The 5,621-nt window shown below is 38.8% G+C and overlaps 1 long non-coding RNA gene across 1 annotated transcript; it reads left to right on the top strand.

The window, feature by feature from the left end:
• Window positions 1–494: 494 nt before the first annotated feature.
• Window positions 495–5,321, top strand: LOC140696405 (uncharacterized). The gene is made up of 5 exons (XR_012072692.1): window positions 495–566; window positions 1,798–1,911; window positions 2,216–2,369; window positions 2,823–2,928; window positions 4,878–5,321. It is a non-coding gene; the product is annotated as an uncharacterized lncRNA (long non-coding RNA).
• The last annotated feature ends 300 nt before the right edge of the window (window positions 5,322–5,621 follow it).

Genomic DNA, 5,621 nt, shown 5'->3' with positions numbered 1-5,621 from the left:
CCCCCTCTGTCAACTGGAAATTGCAAATAAATATAAGTGTGAAGGATTATGATGGCTAATAAATGCAATGCAACTGTATTTGACTCAGCATAGCCTGGTGGCAAGGAACAAGGACTCAGTCTTCAAAGAGGACAGACTGTATGGGAGGAGCATCTAGAACTTCTCAAAACTGGGTCAGCAATCCACCCTCTTAGGGTGGTGGTTTAGGGTAGTAGTTCAGGTACAGACTCTGACTTTGAATCCTTGGGTTCCAAGTTTAGAATAATAATGGTGTCTGCCTTCTAGGGCCCTTGTGAGGATAGTTTACAGGAAGTCTTTAGCACAGTGCTTGGCCGCTGAAGAGCTTTCAGTATGTGTTAGCTATTATCAAGGAATCAAACTGCATACAATTCAAAACTAGCTCATCTGTATGTACAGATGTACTTTGTATTGTTTATTAAGTATTCCATATATTTTTGCCTTACCAAAAAATAAAAGCTGTCTCTTCTGTTCTTCAAGCGACTGGTACAAGCTGCTCATAGAGGCCCCAGTTCAGCATCCTCTGAATGATGGATGAATCAATCCAGGTTAGTACCCAGAATAGGAGCTTCAAAATTAATGGAGAGGATGTTTGGAAAGGAGCCAGAAAAAAATGTCTACAGTCCACCATTTACACATTAGTTTGAACCAGCGTCTACTGAACTCTTCCAGACCACTAAGGGCACCATCTTGAGCCGAGCAGAAACTTTGGGTCACACGTCTGAAAAGTCCTATCTCATGATGACAACAAGAGCAAACCTTTAGTGATGGTTTACAATGTCCCAAGCACCGTACTAGGAGGCTTACATGCATTATCATATTTCATCTTACCGTCACCCTCTAGCTCGCTAGTATTTTTATTCCCATTTTATGGAGGAGGTCAGTGAAATTCATGGAGATGAAATTAATTTGACCAACCAGTGAGCAATGATGGCCCTAGGGCTTGATCTCAGATCACTGGGTTCCCAAATATATACTCCTGACATTTTACAATACTGCCTCCTTGGAAATGCTTGGGGATAGGGCATCTCAGATTTTGGAACTCCTGAGACCATGCTAAATCAACTAAAATTTTGAGATATCCAGATTTTCATATTTACCTGGAAGTAAGTCTCAGCTAAAGTGAGTCTTCCAGTTGTTAACTCGGGGCCCATTTTGAGCCCAAGTCAACCTCAAATATTGTGAAACAAGCTTCCTCAGAATTGAAAAGGTGACACAGCCCGATGGGACAAAAGGCCCACTTCTTTTCTTTGTCCTTGTCCTCTGCCAGCTGCTGTATTTTCAGTGTATTAAAAGGCACGGGGTAGAGAACACTTGGCAAATTAATAGAAGAAAAATTTTGACTTCCCCAGCTCATGAAAGGTTGATACCTTCCAGCCATCCTACTGAAAAGAATGGGCTTTATGCAGCAACTTCCTTCCCAGACGGGAAAGTGCTTTCCAAACAATGCAATGAATGCAGTTCATTCGGAGTGAGTAAATTTGTCACCATGGACGTTGTATCAACTCTCTAAGGCCAACTCAAGCAGGGATTCAATAAATAGGCTCTTTCAGGGTAGCTTGTGATACCCTCCTGGTTAGAAAGAGTCCTCAATAAATAGCAACTTGATCCCTTGGATTCTTTAATCCTTGAAACCTGCTTTTGAGAAACGTGGAAGGGCTTAATGCCTCCATTTTCCCGCTGGAGAAGCTAAGGAATCTGCAATAAAGAATCAGGAGATACCAGGTCACGTTCAGTTCTATGACCATTTCAGCTCCTGCTTTCATAAATATCTTCTAGGTTTATCCCTGGATCATGTTGTTTAAAGTGATCAGCAAAACCAGGCCTGAGAACATGTCCCTGACTCAGCCACAGGTGTTGCTTGTCACCTCGGGTAAAATTGAAATGCCCTCCGTAAGTATTCTGCTGTCTTGAGCTTCTGTGTTAGTCTCACCCTCGGGTGGTCAGAAGGGTTTGGTTCTTGGAAAGGGCACCGCTCCCTGCATTATGTACTGGATGCTTCCTTCATACTAAGCTGAAGGTCGTTGTTTATGGAGCCAAGGTTGGCACCGAGAAGGAAACGAATGGGAAAAGGATGTGTATTTGAATTCACATCGTGTTATTTATGCCCAGGGGTCCATGGCATAGAGCACGTATACAGATTTTCTATTTATTTGTTTGTTTGTTAGTTTGTTTGTTTATTTAATTAATTCATTAGTCTTTCAAGAATGAATAGCTTGACACTGGATTTTGGAAAAGAAAGAAGCTTGTATTAACGGGCAACGCACGTCACCACACTGCAATGTAGTTCTCCAAACAGAATTCCCTTGGAAAGTTAAAACCAACACATCTGGCCTTACTAAACCATTAAGGTGGGTTAAACATTGACTTTGGGGAAAAAAACAAACCCTGAACTACAGGGGAAGCCATCCCTTGTAACTCGATAGATAATAATTCTGTAGTTGTTCCATTCAAGTCCACATAATGCTCTTTAATGCCACTGTATCTTATGTAGGATTTAAAAATGTCTTGAGGGATTTTCTAGAAGCTTTGTTTTATTTTGTTTTAAACAAGCTTTGTGTTATTTTGTCCTAAGTATGGAAGGTGGATCAGAATTGATAGGGTATTTTTTTTTCACCTTAAATAAGAAGACGCATTTTTAATATGACCACTAATTTGGCAACCGTGTTTCTTTATTTGTAGTTAGTTTTGTTATAATTCACTGAGTATGTTATTCTCATGCTGTCACCATACACTGCTCAGTATTTCTGGGCTTTTTCAGATTCTTCCCCGTGAGTAATTTGCCTTCTTTGGATATTTGACAGATGGCATTGTATGAAAAAAATATTAAAATACTCCAATGAACAATGTACATATCTGCTGTGAATTCTGCATATAAACGGGGTCTAGAAGCTTGTTACGAATACAGAGGTTTGTTTCATTTGCTTTTTCTAACTTGCCTTTTTCCATAGCGCAAAACATGCTCAAAGTACTGTTTGTCTTGATGTAGACTGTGTTATTTAAGGAAGGTCTGCGTGGAGAAAGAAAACACAGGCAGTATTGTTCGAAGAATCATTAAGGAGACATTATTTCAGATCATAATGTAATTAGACTCCTTTAGAGGGAAATGTGTGTTCGTATTTTCAGTCTCTATACAGGAACGTAGTCGTCGCTGATTAAGGGAGAAGTCAACTACTTTATACTGTTTAAATTTAGCGTTGAACCAGATAATATATCTGAAATTAGAAAAACTAAAACAACTTCAGCTCTGGCTCAATAGCAGTTCTTTAATCCAGGGTCAGATAAGCACTCTTTTATTGTAACCAAAATTCTAATTTTGTAGTGCCTGCTAGGTCTTAAAAGAAGGCAAAGGCAAAAGAACATTCCCTACAAATCTGCCATGTTCAAAGTATCCATTTCAAAAGAGAACTTTTTTTTTTAATCTCCAATTTATCCTGACAAAAAGTCTCTTGGGCTTTTATTTCAAAAGATGAAAAATGAGCCCTGGCAGTCAATGGTGTATGGTGACTATTTATCTGTTTATACCTATCCATGTGATTGCTAGAAAAACCAGATTAGACTTTGAATGTGATATGAAGAATGTATGCTGTTCACAAACCCATATTCCTCAGAGGAGAAATAGGTTAAAAACTCAAAACTAAGTTTTAGAAACCATACATTTTATTTGGAAGAACAATAATTCTGGGCCTGATTTTTTTTTCAGGTAAAATATATATGCTCAGTTTTAAAATGAACATAGACAGCAAATCAATTCATGGTTTACAATTTTCCCAACCAAAAAATCATGAAGCTAATTATTTAATAATGTCTGTGTTATAATTTATGTGACAGGTGTCTCTCTGAAAAATATCGATACATCTACTTTTGATTAATTGAGGAATAGTGTGAATGCACTAGAGAAACCTTCTATTTATTGACTTCTAGGGCAAATACTTTTACAAAGCAAAGGGAGCCTTATAAAATTAATAATAGCCCTGAATCATTCTCATGCTTGGTTCCCAATTTCCATAGATTGGGCTTTCCTTTAAGAGGGTGTGCACCTGTAAGAAATTTTATACAGCAGGCAGCCGCAATCAGAAACCGAATTCATTTTTGGAGGAAAGTAGGAAATACACAATGGCATACAGGCCTCTTTTATGGCCACATCTGCAGAGCTCAGGGAAAAGTTTGCAGATAAGTCTGCTGATCACATTACAAGGCTGTTATGAGAGAATAAAGTTGCACCTTTGATGGGCTATTGCAGCTGAATTAGAGGTCCCCAGTCATTAGAAGTTTTGCATGTCACAGAGCAGAGCAGATTGGAGATCCAGAAATACTTTATGCAGCTAGCTGAATTTTGGTCATTTCCATCAATTATCAGTGGACCCGTTAAACAAGATGAACAACACACACACACACAAACACACACACAGACCTCAATACACACCAGCAATAAAGATGGCTTTAGATAATTTCTGACTTTCAGCTCCTTGATAGAAAGTCCATTGTGCTGGTACAGTGCCTTCAGGACACCAGCTGAGAACAAAGCGGCTTTCAGAAGCAGTAAGTGATTGCATGCTATTCATGTCCAGGTGAAATGTGAAGCCCATTATCACATCACTAATGTGGCAGGAGACATTTCCCGGCCAACCCAAGGTAGCTCCAATGTTTGTGAAATGTGTGACTGGAAAAGGTAGAACTGAGAAGCACTTTTTATTTTCTGCTAGTGTCACTGAATGCTAAACACAACCCCCAGAGTGATCTTTTCAGTTTCAAGAGAAGATGAAATTGAACGCCACATAAAAGATCACAGGAAACATTGAAACGAAACAATTTGCAGGATTTAATTGAAGTGTTTTGGTGACGTGTTTGTGTTCCAGATGTAACTGTGTGGACATATTAGCAGGGAAAGCCTGGACTACGAGGGGGAAAGCTAATAATGTAAGAAGTGAATAACTCCAGTTCCCCGTCACAACACACAGAGGAAAGAGGAATCATCCCTAACCGTCCACATTCTCCTGAGGACATCTCGTAACAACTCGGGCCACCTCGGGCCACCTCGGCGATCTCCCGCCAGCATTGTACCCCGTAAAACTAATGTAAATTGTGAGCAAGAGAATCAGCCTCTAGACACATCAAGCTACTGAAATACAGACATAAACAGCCAGGCTGAAACTAGAATCCACAAAATAACCACTGCTACTTAATTTTGAGAAGTTACTGGAAAATCAGGCACACATTCTTGTTTAAAATTTTGTCAACAATTCCAAACCCAAATTTACCCAGAACTTTCATTTCTTTTCTGATAAAGAACCCACCTCAAAAAATGGACATTTATCATTTTCCAAATGGCGATGAACATCTACCCAATAAGTCTGATTTTTTAAATGAGATGTGTTATTTTAAAAACAGTTGTTAAGATTTGAGTTCTAGGCAGAAATTTTAAAATCCCAAACGAATAAAGTAAAATCAATATTGATTATTAGGAGTAAAAGTGCTAATTGAGGCTGTAAAACCTTTTAAGAACTAAGAGGAGAAAATTTCCAGTAAAACTGCCATAAATTACAACTAAATAACCTGAATATTTGCATGGAATTTAATGTCAGTACATCAGTCTCCGTTTA

The sequence above is a fragment of the Vicugna pacos genome, chromosome 5 (assembly GCF_048564905.1).
Source record: "Vicugna pacos chromosome 5, VicPac4, whole genome shotgun sequence".
Lineage (NCBI taxonomy): Eukaryota > Metazoa > Chordata > Mammalia > Artiodactyla > Camelidae > Vicugna > Vicugna pacos.
The sequence above is the reverse complement of the archived record's forward strand: the minus strand, read 5'-3'. Positions and strand labels throughout refer to the sequence as shown.